The sequence below is a fragment of the Ictalurus furcatus genome, chromosome 14, assembly GCF_023375685.1.
Source record: "Ictalurus furcatus strain D&B chromosome 14, Billie_1.0, whole genome shotgun sequence".
NCBI classification, from domain to species: domain Eukaryota; kingdom Metazoa; phylum Chordata; class Actinopteri; order Siluriformes; family Ictaluridae; genus Ictalurus; species Ictalurus furcatus.
In genome coordinates this window covers 22,868,589-22,885,479 of record NC_071268.1, presented here as the reverse complement: position 1 = coordinate 22,885,479, position 16,891 = coordinate 22,868,589, and the positions used below count along the sequence as shown (strand labels likewise).

The following is a 16,891-nucleotide window of genomic DNA, read 5'->3' as shown; positions in this document are numbered from 1 at the left end:
GAATATGGATATTTGTGTGAATCATAACTCCGCAGGCATCTTTTCAGAAATCCGTGCAGTCATGTGAGTAGCGCTAAGGCTAAATAAGGAGCCTAAGGTTCCTGTGGCACCAGGTTAATAGGCGCAGGCTTGAAACAACTATTTATACATGCTAGAAGCTCCTATTACACAAGTGTGCAGCCAGCCTGGATGAGTAGACGTTGTGGTGGTCTGAGACAGACACCATGACCTCCCGATCACCTCTGCAGTTGATACAGCACATTTAATGTAACTAATGACTCTAACAGACCTAAACAGAGACCCGCTGTAAAGCATATGCTTGAGTACACAAACAGGAACAGATTGAAGCATGGATAAAAACATATATGCAATCCTATCATGACCGGATGGTAAAAGGATGCCATGACATATTTATTGTCAGCTCTAGAATTATTGGCACCCTTGCCTGAGATGGATTTTTTTTTAAACGGTTATGAAAAATGTTATGGTTAATTCGTTTAAGTTCACGAAAGATATCAAATCATCAATTTAAGCAAAAATATTCCAAGCAAAAAAAAAAAACCATGCGGTATTTTACACATTAACAAAGCGATGTGTCTTATGATGTGTCTTATGACTCTTATGGACAAAATGTGTAGTTTACATGTTTTTTTTTTAAGTTCACGCGACTGTTTAGAGTCTCTTCAGCGGTCTTCCACGACTTCCCGATTCACTGGTATAAATATGAGATGACACAGAGAGCTGAATTCCTAAGTTGTTCGTCAACAGGGGAAAGGTTCAACAATGCACAAATAGAATGAGGAAAGTTTGTTGGCCTTCATTATTCTGGCAATGGCTATAAAATAGCTACATGCCTTATAGGCATAATCAAGATAGCCAAGAAGTTTAAAACAACCTGAGCTGTAATGATGGAAGAGTACACAGTGGAAAAGTACACAGACCCATTTTAGAGCCACCATTTCTCCAAGACATTGCTTTAAAATATATGTCCAACTCAACACAGAAATGCCTAAATGATCAACGAATCAAGGTTTTGATGTGGCCATTCCAGTCCCCTGGCCTAAATCCCAGTGAAAACCTACCTGAGTGGTGAGTTTCCACAAGAGTTGACCTACGACTCTGAAGGATTTGGAGAGATTCTGTATTGAGAAGTGCTCTCTCTCAAATCTCATCAAGGATTATAGAAGTACAAAATGCAGGGGTGCCAATAACTGAGACGTTAGTTCGTTAAAAATCTCATTTTGTGATAAGGTTTTTTTTTTTTAGTTTCTTGGAATATGATTACTTCCATTAATTTAGAGACATCTCATTTTTGGTGCGAGATTGAGCAAATTAACTACAAAAGACAACCCCCCCCCCCCCCCCCCCCGGCCCCTCAAAAACCCTTTTTATTTTTACTCATCTTTACCAAGGGTACCGTTTTATTTGCTAAATAATATGACCTAAGGTTTCACTGTCATACTTGTTGACCACTGGCTGGGGTCCACCAAACAAGTTGGGGGAAGGAGTGACTGTAAAGAAATGAAATGATAGGCGGGATTAGTTTTTTTTTTTAAGAATAGGCCACAGCCCTTCTACTTGCATTCTCTCGGCTCAGTAATTCCAAGTACTGAGAATTCACAAGGATAATGTTCACATGGATAAACTTAGCATAAAAAAAATCTGCCAAAGGTTAATTACCTTTTGTGTTACGGTGTCCTTTCCCTTTCAAACGAATTGGCTTTTCAGTTATGCAAATGTTATTCACATTTACATCCTAAAAGCAAGATCAATTGATTTGTTTCTTGTTTTCATTGGACAGAAAAACTTGTTAAGTTACACAATTGTTTGTCATTTGTGGTCCAACTGGACCAATACTGCGTTTGAGTACGACTAGAAATGACTGAGTGACAAGGTGGGAGAGATTGGAGCATAGTCCTCAGCATACTTCATGCGGAGACAAAGTTCGCCAGACTTCCACGAATAATGTGACATAATTATGGAGCAAATGGACACCGTGTAGAGGCGACGTGTCCTGCACAGGGCAGCTTGGTGAATCCACGGACAAGCAATCTACCTGACAAAGCTTGTGACTGGAGCGTTTATAGGCGATGGCCAAAACAAAACCGCAGAAAGTATGCGAGCTTGTAAACATTTGCGCAACCCTTGCAGATGTCCTCTTCACGTTAAGTATGCTGAGGCCTTATCTGTGGACCTTATCTGGGGGCACAGGGTTAGGAAACAATCTGAACACTACAACTTGATTCATTTTATTTCACCAGTACTACCGTCAATCTTCTGTCTATATGAACCTACAGTGTCCACATACAGAATTTGGTCATCGGAATCATCTTCTTACGTTAGCAAGAATCAGCTGGAAAGAGTTCCAAATTTGCACTATTAAACCACAAGTAACAGGGCCAAACAGATTTATTGTGGAGACTGTGAAATTAAATGAATAATGCTGCAGGGAATAATGCTGCGGATGGTCTGCTGGGAGGAACTTCAGCCATCAATGAGAGCTCTGGATGAGACTTCCCCAGTACATTCACAAAACATTCAGTAGCAGAAAGAATATGCTACCACAGTATGGATTGTTCGGAGCCAATACAAATCACCAACAGTATATATAATCTACAAGACAAAACTGGGCTTAGTGCCACAATGATCTGTCATGAGTTAGGTTCCATTGTTTCCCAGAGCTGAAATTTCCGTGGCTGGATCTGAACATACAAACCGGCTTTCTGCTTTCACTTGCCAAATTCAGCTATAATTTCAATAGCAAACATTTGGTAACGTAATATAAAAAATGCACCTCAGTGACAGGTCAAAATAAAGTTATCAGGCGTTCGTCCACTAATCGTTTCTGACGCAGTCTCCTCCATTCACACAGGAGACCAGCTGCATCCTGTTTTGAGTTAAGTACGTTAAGACTTGCCAACATCCAAGGACCAAATTCGAATTTCTAAAGTTTAGTCGCGAATTTAAATTTCACTTGAATTTAAAACTGTTTGGTTACATACTACTTCTCCATTCGTGGGCCTATTGGAGACTTTTTTTATTGTTGTTATTAGTGAATAAAAATGTTTTAGGACCTGTCCTATTCTGAATGGACTAGTGGTGCAAAGAGTGCTGAAGCAGCAATGGGCACGCTCTGATCCAGACAGGCTACAGCGACTTACTGAGATGATCTGTCAGGCTGACACATTCTCAAAGCACATGCCCCTCTGCCATTGGAAGACAGAAATGCATCTGTTGCTAGGCTATTAATAGAGCACTATTCAAATACTTTTGACTGTTTAAAGCTCCACAGCAAAACCAGAGGATTTCTAACCTTATGCAGTGCACTAATGACTGAGACTATTTGTAGCTAACCAGGTCAACTCTTCTCCACTGAGCAAATAAAAGAAGATCTACAGAAAGATTATTCTGAAAAAACGCTGAATTTCACCAAAATCATAGTAAGCTTATTGAATCCTGTTTTGCATTTAAGGTTTGCTTGGACAGTTTTCCCTATATATTCAGATGCATCACGTTGTGACATCCCATGCCACACAGAGATGCCATCTGTTCCTCGGAACTCTACCCGGGCAAAGGCCCATGGCAGAAGGACACTCTAGAGGTCCTGTGAGTGCGCTTCGGTAGTATAGGAGGTGGTGGGGAAATGTGTGTGTAGTGGGCACTTATGTAATGTGGTTTATAATTCATAAACACAATATGGGTGGTTATACGTGCCAAGCAGAAACAGGCTGCTGCCCAAAGAAAACAATGAAGCGAATGAGCTTAAAGTTTTGCGTTTTTTTTTTTTAAACGGTTTATTTGTACTTTTCAACTCGTTAAAACCCTTTTGGATGCAAATGGTCCTATACTGAAATAGAGCTTCCAGTACACCTTTAGGTAAAAACAAAGCAAAACAATAATTGCTAATAATATGAAATTAAATGTGTATATTTATCCATGAAAATTTTTCCATGAACCATACATGTTTAGATGCATTTCTCTAGATGAACAGATATCAGAGGTGTCTTTAAGATGTTTCCACCATCTGTCTGAGTAACCGAATGCTTGGCATGCGCAGAATTCCAGAGGAGATATCATACAGCAGTGATGGGGTAGCAGAGCCACAGCCTCAGTGCCTTATGCAAAAGCAGGTTGTGTTTCTAGCCAAAGCATCTGGGTTGGGTGGGGTGGGGGGGGGGGGTGCGACGATGACAAAGGGCAGGGTAGACAAGTAGTGAAGGTTTCAGAAGTACCGCATACCCTTGCCACTACTTCGACACAAGTGGAAAACAACAGTTTATGGCACTTATCCAAGGTCAAGGAGTGGAGGGTGGAGCCAAAAGGGTCCAGGACACTGCAAAGCTTGCAATACGAGTCAGTCAACTAAAAATGAAGCTGCCTAATAAGAAAATGCTAATTCACTTCACTCCATCTTTTTTCTTGCCAGCCCTGTCTAGTCCTTCATTCCCAGTCTCCCAAACCACAGCACTCTTATATTCATCTACACAACGCTGGCTAATGTTCACAATGTTCACTGAGACTCTCCAGAAGGTCAGTCATTTTTCCAATGCCTTAGGCATAGAAATGGACGTGAGAGGAAGGGACCTGTTTATATTCTTTTAAACAGTGACAATATGTATTGTAGTGAGGGTTTAGTGAACATTCTTTAAAAATAAATAACTAACTAAACAATAATAAAAAAAAATGCTTTCAAGTTTTTGAAAAATCAACCACTACTGTGCAATAAAAGAGAATATGTTTGAGTGGATGTAGTCTGTGGGGGTGAGTACAATGACGAAGAAAAAAGACAAGGCCTGTTCAACATTATAAATTTTTTTTGCCAAAACTGGTTTCAGTAGAAAAGTGATAAGCTCTTTGTCATGATCAAACACTTATTTTGCACTCCAGTATTGTTAGGTAAGTGTATTAACAGTAACTGTTTGTTTTTTTGGGTTTTTTTTTTTGCATTGAGAGCATTTAGTAGATATCTTCCTATGAACCAGCTTGTGTCTTGTAAAGCTCCACTATAAGAACCAGGAAGCTGAAAATGGACCGTTTTGATTTTTGTTTTCATAAATGTAATATAAATTAAGAAAAAGCTTCAGTTAGAGCTTTTTTGTTGTTGTTGTTGTTGTGGCTATTCAACTATAAAAAAAATAAATTAAATGTTTCCTGAAAAAAAAAAGTCTGACTTTAATTGTCTGTCATCTTTTCATCCTTATTGTTTATATGCCATTTTTAAAAAAAATTGTTTTATATTTATTATTTATATACATCATTTAAGCATGTAATTATACAATGCCGTGTTTGGCCAGCGATATTAATATACTACCTATACTGAATATTTAGCTTATTTACCATGAAGGGATTTACACCTACGCTTATGGACATGTGTCACAATTATCTGCAGGATTTCCAGCTGGCATCATGGTGTTGCTCGGACCCTTCGGGAATGAAAAAAAAAAAATCACAAAGTAACAATGCAACAAGAACAAAAAAAAAAAAAGTTATGGATGACAAGAAACTTACAGCGCAATCAACAACTGATCAAACTGATTTTTATGGAAGCATACAGAGCTGTGTAGTCGTTATGTGCAGACAATTTGCCACCTCACCTGATATGAGAATAATTCTCTCCATATTCATTATTATCACTGTTTTGTGTTTCAGTGTTGCATTTCTTTTTCCATATTTTGTCAAGAAATGTTTTTAGAACGGTTTAAAGAACGGTTTCGTAACACACTAAATAGATTTAATAATTCCAGTCATAATGTGCTTTACAAAAACGAATGCGTATGTACTGTTGTACTGTGGAGTCAAATACAGAGACTCTAACTGGTTGTAAAAGCCACATGCAGAAAAAAGACTCTTACACACATTTGAAAAGAGCAAATGTCATTTTTTTCCCCCAAATCTTTCTGTTTATTTCATAATAAGTTGTGCTTCAAACTTTCAATGGATAAAAACTTCCTTGAAAGCTGGCTGAAAGTTGTATTTCTATCACAGTTTGTTGATTTCGCTGCCCAAACAAACCTGATTCTTTGGTTCATTACCAGATTTAGTAGGAAAATCACTAAAGTGTGCTGGATTGCACCCAAAGCTGAAACTGTTCAAAACGGCAAACGGACAACTTGGTGTATGTGTACGTGAGGAAATAAATAACACCATATTTTTCCAAGGAATTTTACTTTAGTATTTAGAGTCCCCTTAAACGTGGCCAAAAAAAAAAGAAAAAAAAAGAAAAGTAATAGGGACCAAACATTTCTTTCTGCAAACATTAAGACATTTTAACGTTGTATTTTTTCTACAGCAAAAATGTTGGTTGTTTATTTTCAAGTAAAATAGCGCGCACGTGCCACTCACCTGTGTAGAAATCCTTGTCAGAGTGTGTAGGACAGGATCAAGCTTCAGAAAACCCTAAAAAACCACAAAGCAAAAGGTCACTCTAACTTCGACTCAGACATTGCTTGTAATTTAAAATAAACAGCTGACGCGGAAGCGAATTTGGTTATTTTCGTAGACATACTATAACGATTTATTACATATACTATAATATACGATATATTATATAAAGTCACTGACATGATTTGAAAGATTTTAGTTTATTAAGATTTAATATGATCCTTTATTTAAACTGGTTGGACGTCGCCTATATTAAGGCGGTTAGATTACTGCGGCGTTGAAACCGACTGATTAGTCAGAAAATTCATTTCAGTTTAATATCATTCATTATGTCTGCGTCGAACCAAATCACGTGTGTGTGTTAGATTTCTCGTTAACCGAACACACACACACCTGCATACAGCACACAAACAAGTCTGAAATCAAACCTCTGCAATTAAACATGCAAACTTTGCACAGGACGTGGGCTTCAAAACTGATTTCACTGAATATATTATGCAAAACTGACCTACACCCAGATACACAAACACGTGGCGTTTTCTGCGCTGAAGTATTAAAAAATAATTTGCTTTACTTTATTGATGTAAATCTTTTTCTGTGTGAAAGAAAGAGCGAGTGAGTGAGAGTGAACGAGTGTGATCCTGAGAGAAATCGAGAAATATATTGATCCCACATTGCACACAGTGCAGGAATACAGTTAATATTTTGTTTATTGATCTTACAGCAACACCTATTAATGTTACCCTAAATTTCTTTAATCGCCGGCTTTATGACGTACTAAAATATAAATAACCAGCGTTATCAAATCGAATCTCGCTTTCCTTATATTTTTTTCAGAAGTACGGTTTTGCAAATCAAATAGACAAAACATTTTTTTTAAAATGAAACATCATATCTTTAAGGAAAATGTTCTTATTAAGATAAATAAATAAATAAATAGTATGGGTGCGCATGTGGGAAAGTGCCAATACGACAATATTTGCCTCATCAGCAAAAATATGCGAACGAACATGATGCAAAGTATAAAAGCTTGAACTGACGTTTGTACTTCTATAAAATGAAATCAAAATGGCGGAGCTAGTTTTCACTAAGGCTCTAGCCTTGTCTCCTCAGGAATAAGACCGTGTTACTGCAGTTTGCTTAACATCCAGGATATTAGTAACGTTATATTACGTTATAGTAACAGTTTTGGAAACAATCGCAAATGAGGTGTGGGTCTGTGTGACTTTATTGGTGAAATGGCACAAATTTGGAATAAAATAGTCGAAGTCAAGTTTTAGGGTCGCTTCCCCTTTCTCTCCTCTCTCTCTGTCTCTCTCGAACACACACAGACATAGACACAGACACAGACACACACACATACACCCTTCAAATATTTAACAAGATAAAGAGACTGAGGGGATGTAATCAAAAGAATCCTGTCTGTTACTGCCTTGGCTATCAATAATATATTTCTCTGTTAGTACATTCCACCAGGAAATGAAAGTAAGCAAGAGTAAAGACTCAAAGGCATGCTGTGTATACAGTGATGTAAATAACATCATTTAACTATATGTATATATAATGTTTGTTTACAATTGATTTTTCCCCAAATCAAATTCCTTAAATTGCGTATCCGTATACAATTTATAAATGATCATAAAACATGCACAAATTGAAAAATGCTGGTGTGTATATATATATATATATATATATATATATATATATATAAGTTTAAAAATGTTTTAAAAATACAAAATAAATTCTCCTTCAAAACAGCAATTACATAATATTAGGTATACAAGGTAATGGTTGCTAGGTTGCCAAGTACTATGAGTTGCATTATGTTACACCATAGGCTAATTCAGAATTCTCCTGAAAATATTTGTGGGTAGCAGAATCCATTTTAAATCAATTACGCCGCCATTTTGGAAAATAATGCTGCAAAAATCACTAGTTTGCTGAACTGCTCAACAATATCTGAATATTTACCTTAATGCACAATACGAATGAATAGAGAGTCTCTTGCATGAAATATGTGATAAAATGGAGAAATGGGGGGGGAACGGAAAAAAAAAACCCCCATTAACAAACTTTCAATAACTCACACGCTAAATTATTCCTGAAAAATATCAAACCTAATTTCCTTGATAGAATTCTAAATATTATGGCCGCAACAATGATAAGTTTTATGTTCGTATTATGTACACCTGTCATACTCTGAAGAGGAACAAATATCGTTTGATCTGTCTGGAAATTCTGTAAAATTATAAAAGCACAGAAAAACAGAACAGAAAAATTCATACACACACACACACACACACACACACACACACACACACACACACACACACATATACACACACACACACACACACACACGTATAAACTAATCACAAACAAACAAACAAAAAAATCTCAACGGAACTTACAGAAATCTAACCCTCAAGGCTCTAAAAGTGTTTCGGATACTCAGGTTCGACTTCCTACAGGCCTCTTTCCATCTCAGAAAGGTCATTTTCCTGCAATATCGTCTTCATTGTGGAGGGATAGAGATGAGAGAGGCACTCCGAATCGGAGAAGGGAGCTCTAGCTAAGTGTTTCCCCGTTCTCTCCTCTCTCCACAGCAGCCTAGAGATCCAGGCTACCCCCCTGCTCTGCATTGTGCCTTGGCCCGGGCCTGGAGCTCTTCGGCTCGGTTAAGCAGCCTCAGCAACAATAGGAGGCCACGCGGGTGTCTGGGAGGCGTGTATGAAGCCCGTCTGTAGACTAGAGCCTCGTCCGAATGAATGGAGTATGTTAGAAAACACACAATTAGCATGTCCGCTGAATGCAAATCAGCATGCAGTGCCTGCCTTCGCCTTGGCTGGGCCTGGGGAACATTTAACAGGCTGGAAAAGGTCCTCCCCTCCTCCTCCTTCCGTTTTCCTTCTTTCCTCCTTTCCCTCCCCTCTTGGCGTCTCTCAGTTGTGCCTTTCTCTCTTCCCTCTTGGGCTTCTGAACCATCAGCACCGACCAGCTTCTGGAAGTACACTACTTCCTCCAAAGCATGTGTTCCAGAGAGCAGGATTTCGGTTTTAGTTCTGGGAGAGGTTGTGCATGAAGAAGAATCTGCCAGAGAAGGGGAGCCACGTTCCTCTCCGCACTCCCTCTCACGTGTCTGTGTAACATTTTCACAGCAAAAATCTCTGCTCTGCTTTTGGTCCGGTGGCCTGAATTTTTTTTTTTGTTCAGTCTTTTGTGAGCGACTGGCATCTGTCCCAGACACAGCTCCCGAACACCACTACCCCTGTCAGAATTGAGAAAGAGAGGCAGAGAGGGAGGGAAAGGGAATGAAAGAATGAGACAGAGGAAGTTGGCACTGAGGCAGGACCAAAATGTGTACCTGGCAAAGCGGAGCGGGCCTCATGGAGCCCAGCCCTGCACATAAAAATGGTGGAAGACTAGATACAGACCTACCTACTGTATAGATCTCTATGTCCAAAGAGATCCCGCGCTCCAAATCACTCAGAAAAAAGCAACAACTGATACTCATCGCGAGGCATAAACGAAGAACTCAAAACCAAACCGAAACAAAGTAATCTCCGAAAAACTGGCGCGTGAAACCTCAAGCAATGCGCTGAAGAGTGTGACTTGTTGGCAGGGTTTGGTTCGGCTGCAGTGCAGCGGCTGTAGACAGAGGGTTAAATCCTATTAGGAGAGCAGAAGCCCTCCCTTTCTGGCTAGGCCCGCTGGTGGGGAGGCCCTTGCAGCAGAAAAAGCAGCTTTTTTGCCTCCTTTTTCCTTCCCTTCCCGTCTTCCCTGCCACGTTTTTTCAGTTTAGCTCCAGCAATCTCCCCCATGTCTTAAGGAGAGGAGTGAGAGGAGGAAATGAGGGGAGCATAGGAAAGAGAGCCAGAGAAATAGTGGACAGAAGAGTGAGAGTGAGTGAGACAGTGAGAGAGAAAGCGAGAGAGAGAGAGAGAGAGAGAGAGAGAGAGAGCTGACTAATGTTGAAATATGAGACTCAGTGGGGTGAGCTTCTTTCTCATCATACGCCCCACATGGTCTTGCACTTGAGAGGGAGGGAGAGAGAGGGAGAGCAAGAGTGGGAGGGAAGAAAGGCAGCAAATCCAGGGTGGTAAGAGTAAAAGAGATAGAGAAAGCGGGAGAGAGGGAGGGAGTGAGTGTGACATACAATCCACTCCTCCCCCAGTGTAGAGACCCTGCATGCACTCGCGTACCATTCTGGATTTCTGAGATCGCATAATCCCGACGAGATAAAAATATTCAACAAAAAGAAGTCCGTGCTCCCACGACGCCTGCAATTAAACACGGCCGCTAAATTTACCCTGCTCTGTTCTGACTACGCTTTCGAACTCTCGACTCTCCTTTGAGACCATCAGCAAAGTACCTTGAACGTCCGGGGAATTGGCAGAAATTGAACTGGAGACAGAAAAGCTAGTCTCCGCCCCTGCAACACCGATTTCCTCATATGCCCTCCCTCACAATATTTTTTTTTTTTCTTGTTTAGTCCCCTATGGCTCCATCTATGTACCACACCTACTCAAATCCCACCCTGATCCAATCATAGAGAAAATGAGCCAAGAAAATGAGAAAAAAAAGAGAAAAGAACTAGAACCACACCTTACGAGAGGAACAGTCTTGTATATTTATGCTTTATCGGCATATTTCATCTTTTTCAGTTGTGCTACAATGATATTTTTCTGGCTTTCTGCCCCGCCCTCTTTCACCATAACTGCCAATTACCATTTTACATTTGTGTTATATTATAGTAATGGTATTGTTAAATAAATTAATAAATAAATAAGGACGAAAAAACTAAACTTCCTGCCTGTTTATACGTCTCACACCAAAACCTGGGCTGGACTTAGTGCTTGAAGCCCCCCCTCTCCCTCCCTCCCTCCCTCCCATCTTACTAGCTCTCGTTCTCTTGAGGAAAGACAGTGAACGGTAAAACACTTGATCTGCGTTTAAAGGATTAATTTGATATGTCGTTTCACATGATTTTTTTTTTCATGATCGAGATCTTACAAGCCTGAATTGGATAGAGACTAATGAAAAGGTGGGGGAAACCTTTGCTCTCTTTCCTGAAAGTAGCTTGGTGCCTGTTTAGATGCAGTCTAACATGGCTGCTGCTTTAATTTTATGTGGTACAGTTTAAGACCTGGCTTTTCGACTGACTTTGTTTTAAAGAGCTGCTTTGTGTCTATCCACACACACACACATACATACACACACACACACACACACACACACACACACACACACTCCCAATTCAGCACTGCCACATACTCGAAAGGCAGTGTCTGAGGACCTGATTTAGCCAGAACAGAACAGTTCAAACGAGCAGGTTATAGCCTTCTCCGGATAATTGTGTGTTCTAGCGCGTGAGAACCATAATATTCTATAACAGCTTGTGCTTTAGAAAGAAGAAGAAATTCAGCCTCTTTAGAGGTACTCCCTACGTCACATCGCGCCACAGCCTCGAACCAATCCACAGGCTTATTTTAAGGGGGCAGATAAAACATACATAGATATATTTAATTGGATATTTTAACTACATATAAAAGAGGATTGCGTAAGTGTCACCGATCACATGCCTGTCACTAAGCTGTAAGCTTCCTGAATTTCAACATTGTCTGAAACGTCTAAAAACGAACTGCATTAACTGTACTGACTTACATTTGTTACGTTTCGGACCGAATGTGAAAACGTGAGCGTAGAGTAGGACGGTTAGGGATATCATAAAGAAGAGCAAAAAGAAGTTCAGAAGACCTGATGCACTTCATCATCAGCAGTGGGTTATTATAAAAGAACCTTTTAACAGGCAGTATTAATGAAACCTAATGCGAAACAATGCAAATACCCTTGACTTCAACACGTAGCAATGTACCGTTCCGTGTTCGTATAAAAATGGTACTCTATTTACTGTAGTAAAGCAAGCTGCAATGGACAAGAACTGCATGTGGTGACTCACAACCAATCCACTCTCTCACTCTCAGGGACTATATAACACAAGATGGCTGCTATGCCATGTTTTAAGCACGTGGCTAATCCATAAGGGCCTTAATGAATGACACCATTTTCTTTAAGTTTGACTAAAATAAAGTTGAATTTGAAACAGTGTCTCGTGTGTATTCTTTCCCTATATGTTCATATTATTACGGTGTAAGCATATAGGCATATCTTGCTTTCTCTCTCTCTCTCTCTCTCTCTCACACACACACATATACAAACTCTTTGAATCCAACTGCCACATCATTGCTCCTTTAGCTGTCTCCATGACAGACACCCACCCACTGCTTTTGAAGTAGTCTGACCTTTGGCCATTATGTGCCTAAAGGACCGCTCTATTACTAACCACTGGTTGAGAACGAAAGGTCGTGACCTATAGGGCGAAAGTGTGACTCAGGGGGCCGTTCAGAGCCCATTGAAACTCTGTGGTGCTTGTTTGATTTGACAAGGTAAAGACTGTGCACACATTAAGTGTCTCTAACAAGAGGGTCAGCCCCTAAGGGACGACCTTTGGGACCCCTGACAGCACTTCTTATTAACTAGCGTTGACCTAAGACCCCTGGAATCAACCGAGCGTGACCAGGTTCTCACACACTCCCGCCCACACGCACACAGATACACTTGCGCTCTACACTCACCATCTCCACCACAAGCCGGGGTGGCACTGACTTAGCGCTAATCATATCATTCAAATATTTTTTAATAAGGCTAACATTTTTTTATTTTTGCCATCACAGATTTATTTTTTTTTTAGAAATGTAGTATTTTAAAAAATAACTGAAAACACTAATTTAAAACAAGTGATATATTGTATTTAGGTTATTAAGTGCATTATAAATAGTAAAATTTAGTATTTGTGTAAAAATGACTAATCTTAATGTAAATCTTTGTAAAATGTTTTGTAAAAAAAAAAAAAAAAAAAGTTAAATGTTTACCAGAAAAAAAGAACATATTTCTATATCTTATCATTCACTTTCTCTTATACAGCTTATATATTTCCCAGTGTATCATATGATGTGGAACAAATAGATGAACTACAACTATATTATTATTACATGTATACATATATGAAGGTATATTTTTTATTAGGACACTATCAAAACGGTAGAATTAAGTGTCAAGTATGTTTACAGGGAATCTTGTTTATATATAGATAATTATATATAATAAATAATGAGAAAAAATCCTCCTGTGCACAAATGACTCCACAAATAATATAACACAAATGTATATGGCTGTATATGTATATATGTATATACATTATGCATGTACTATGATTTTTCAAGAAATATGCTTCTTCAAGAGCATAATTTTTTTTGCACTAATAATTAAACTGGAATATTTCATAGTTTTATAGATTCATCACTTAATTTCAATTCAAATACAAATGACAGCTATACATTTTGGTACAGAAGTTGTTTTTTCTGCCTCAAATTGTCATTCATTAAATAAAAACCTTACATACAATTTTATTAACTTCTACAAAACATGAAGCTGTGAGCTATAATTAAAATATATATATATATAAATGAATTCAGTATACACTAAAATACAGACAGTTGTGGTGTAACACACACACACACACACACACACACACACACACACACACACACATTAGAATGCTACTGCATTTTCCCCTCCTTTAAGTATTTTGGTAATTATTCATAAACTCAAAATATTTAGATATAAAACACTATTTTAGTTTATAATATTCATATAATTACTGTATGTTTAGTTTTCTTTTTGCTCAACATGTTATCCTTTACTCATCAGTGTAAATCAGTACAAAACATAACTTTTAGTAAAAAAAAAAACAAACCTCTAAATATTTACTTCCAGATATTTTCTTAATTAAAAGATTTTTATGAACATGTACCCTGTAAAATATAAAAGTATAAAATATTTGATCAAACCAACACATGCAACAATTCTAAATATGATGGCTTATGTAAATTACTGCTATTTTTCACAATTTTACACCACAATGACATTGGTTTATTAACAAGATTATCCTGGAAATAAGTTTAGTCTTACTTTAGTAATGTGTTAGATGCACAAACTTTGTTAAGGTGCATTATGATGTCTACTTTCTACAGTATAATGATGAGAAGGACACTGGTCACCTTTTTGTTTTATGACAAATGCTAAAATAAGAGCTCAATAAAATGCAGCAGAGATATTAAAGTATCAGAAAAATTCAAGCAATTTACACTGTCCAGCGTTCCATCAAGAAACCAAATACCCCTCAAGATGTCAAGGCAAATGAGGCATTAGTCTGTAGCAGGGTGCCGGTGCCTGGAAGTGCACTCCTGCCGTGTCCACCTGCATGAAACTCCTTGCTGAAATAAGCTCATAAACTCATACATAGACAAAATATAAGGAATGAAAAAAGTCTTTCAAGCATATATTTGAACTCTTTGCAGAAAAATCAACAGGAAAAAAAGTAATGAAAATTAATAATCACTATAAAATACAATGAAGGAGTATCCGAATTTCACTAAATATAACATACCTCAGTTTGGATAAAAGACTGCAGCCTGTAGTATTAATATAGTATTTAATGATTAGGTCACAATTGTGAAGCCTCTAGAAATTTCCAGAGAAAAGAATCGCATTTCTGATTACGGTCACATTCTCTTAGAAATTCTCTTAAGTCCACTGAAGGCATTTGTACGGAGTTTGAGCTCTGTCTTGCATCCATTTTAGCTGCCCTGTAACTGGACACAGAGTCACTAGTCAAAGCCCTACACACTCGATCTCTTTGCAGAAGTCCTCACTACCTCGTCCTGCATTTACACCCTTCTATGAGCCTCAGTATCGTCACCCTTTATGCATGTATATTGATGTAAGTTATACTGAGCATACAAATGTTTGCTGCAACAAGGATTTAATGGTCTTATCCATCAGTAGATAAGATGTTAAAATTTGTATTGGTAATCGGGATTAAATGGACACAATTGGTAAAAAAATAAAAAAACAAAACAAAAAACAGCTAACAATCTGCTAAATTCATAAGTAAATAAAAACGTATTTTTATAATTAACATCATTATTTATATGATAACAAAAAATGCATTTTAGTGCCATTCGTACATGTAATCAATAAAAAGGACCGTCATTATACACTTTATGGAATATTTTGTCCTTGAATTCATTATATAATCATTCACATTACTAGGTTGATAAACTGTTATAGATTATAACCAGCACTAAAACTGTCTAAAGAGATTTACAACGTTGTGTTTTGACACACCTGGTCATAGAAGGGTCTTCCTCATTTTTACTACTTTCTTTTATTTTAGAATAATAATAAGTACATTAACACTATGAAATTAAACATATTGAATTACTGAGTGACCAAGAAATTAAATTAAAGCTATTTATATCTTTTCTGTTCTTAACATTATTCTTGATGAAGATTTGCACACTATCGACATCTTCTCAACCACATTCATAACTACCTCTTTAAGAGAAAACTACTTATTAAATACAGTAAATACATTAACAAAATACATTCATGGCCAACCATTTTTACTATTTATATTTGTCTCACACTCTAAAAGGTTCTGGGGTCTTTGGCAACCCAGTGTTTGGTAAATATTTTACAAAACACATGCTGTGATATTTTAACCCAGATGATTGGGTTATGCAATTGAATCATTCCGCTTATCATGTGGGGGTTCTATTTTACACAGTGCTGGGTTAATTGAATTATTGTGTTTATTTCTTCTGATGTTTGTTAATAATAATAATAATAACAACGATAATAATAATAATAATAATTGTCATCATAGTAATAATGCAGATAGTGCACCGGGTTAGTCCCAGACTAATGAAGAATACAGGATAAATATAATAAGACATATTCGTAGCTACAATTTAGCTACAATTCTCAATATCATTTAGTTTATTTTTAAAGTCATTAAATCATCATATTTAGAAAGAAAAAAAAATCATATTCTCCCCATTTCCTGAGCTGTTCTGGAAAAAGCCTGCACCTTTTCATTGTCAGTTATATGGCTTCACCTTGTGAAAGTAGCCATTCTTAGCCACATTTAGTAACAAGTTCAGCTTATCCCAGCAAAAACACTCAACTGGCTCAGTTCAGTGACTGGACAGAAAAAAAAATAAATAAACCAACATACTGTAGAAACAAATTTCAACCACAAGCCTTGACAATATATATTCAATCAAGTGTATCCAAACTTTTGAGTGGTAGTGTATTTTCAGTGTAACAACTTGGCACCTGTTAAGATAATGCCAAAATAATCCCAGATGAGCATTTAAACTGATATCTACTTTCACAAATGTGTTCACAAAAACCATTAACTGTGTTGCATGCAGTACTTCAGAAACAACAAAACTGACACGAACACTTACAGGCCACTGCTATCTAAAATATGTATGCCATAGGCTGCCACCTTAATTCCATTCCATTGGTAAAAATGTTACATTTGAATGAAACAACTGTTTTCCAATAATTTTAAAGAGGATTATCTACTCATATATATATT

At 37.6% G+C, this 16,891-nt stretch overlaps 1 long non-coding RNA gene across 1 annotated transcript; it reads right to left on the bottom strand.

Moving 5' to 3' along the window:
• Nucleotides 1-3,775: 3,775 nt before the first annotated feature.
• LOC128618128 (uncharacterized) lies at nucleotides 3,776-9,138 on the bottom strand. The gene is made up of 2 exons (XR_008387684.1): nucleotides 8,793-9,138; nucleotides 3,776-6,396 (listed from the first exon to the last, which is right to left on the bottom strand). It is a non-coding gene; the product is annotated as an uncharacterized LOC128618128 (long non-coding RNA).
• Nucleotides 9,139-16,891: the final 7,753 nt, after the last annotated feature.